Source organism: Silene latifolia, chromosome Y (assembly GCF_048544455.1).
Source record: "Silene latifolia isolate original U9 population chromosome Y, ASM4854445v1, whole genome shotgun sequence".
NCBI classification, from domain to species: Eukaryota; Viridiplantae; Streptophyta; class Magnoliopsida; order Caryophyllales; family Caryophyllaceae; genus Silene; species Silene latifolia.
In genome coordinates this window covers 321,823,898-321,824,617 of record NC_133538.1, presented here as the reverse complement: position 1 = coordinate 321,824,617, position 720 = coordinate 321,823,898, and the positions used below count along the sequence as shown (strand labels likewise).

Sequence of the window (720 nt, the reverse complement as noted above, 5' to 3'; positions counted from 1 at the left end):
ATGTCCCAAACTTCCACAATTCTCACATATCCCACTTGGGATTGATGAAGATGCCGTCATGGCATTAACATGATGCTTTGGTGATTTTGAGGCTTCTTCAAGTCTAGCCATAGCTTTTTCAAACTTCAAATTGATGGTATCAATGTGGGCACTAAGTTGAGCACCCAATTGAGTAATGGAGTCCACTTCATGCTTTCCTCCTCTAGTAGCCTTGCGAGGTCTACTATATTGTGAGTTATGGACCGCCATTTCCTCAATTTTGTTCCAAGTTTGATTGTCATCAACTTCGGTGAACATTCCATCTGATCCCATGTTGAGAATGTTCCTTGAATCTTCATATAGACCGTTCCAAAATTGTTGTACCAAGAACCACTCGCTAAGTCCATGGTGAGGACATGAGCGGCAAATTCCTTTGAATCGCTCCCAAGCTTCATACAAAGATTCTTCATCCCTTTGCTTAAAACCCGTAATTTGAGCCCTTAGCATGTTAGTCTTTTCCGGTGGATAGAACTTTTTATTGAAAGCTAGAGGCAACTTCTTCCAAGAATCAATTCCGAGAGTAGCCTTATCAAGGCCTTTCAACCATTGTTTCGCGGTGCCAATTAGAGAAAAAGGAAATAAGACCCATCGAATTTGGTCTTGAGTTGCACCGGTTTGAGAAATCGCATCGCAATAGTCACAAAAGGTCTCCATATGAGAGTGAGGGTCTTCACTAGGCAT

The 720-nt window shown here is 41.9% G+C and overlaps 1 non-coding gene across 1 annotated transcript; it reads left to right on the top strand.

Annotated features, from left to right (window-relative positions):
* Nucleotides 1-379: 379 nt before the first annotated feature.
* LOC141634686 (small nucleolar RNA R71) lies at nucleotides 380-486 on the top strand. The gene has a single exon (XR_012539411.1). It is a non-coding gene; the product is annotated as a small nucleolar RNA R71 (small nucleolar RNA).
* The last annotated feature ends 234 nt before the right edge of the window (nucleotides 487-720 follow it).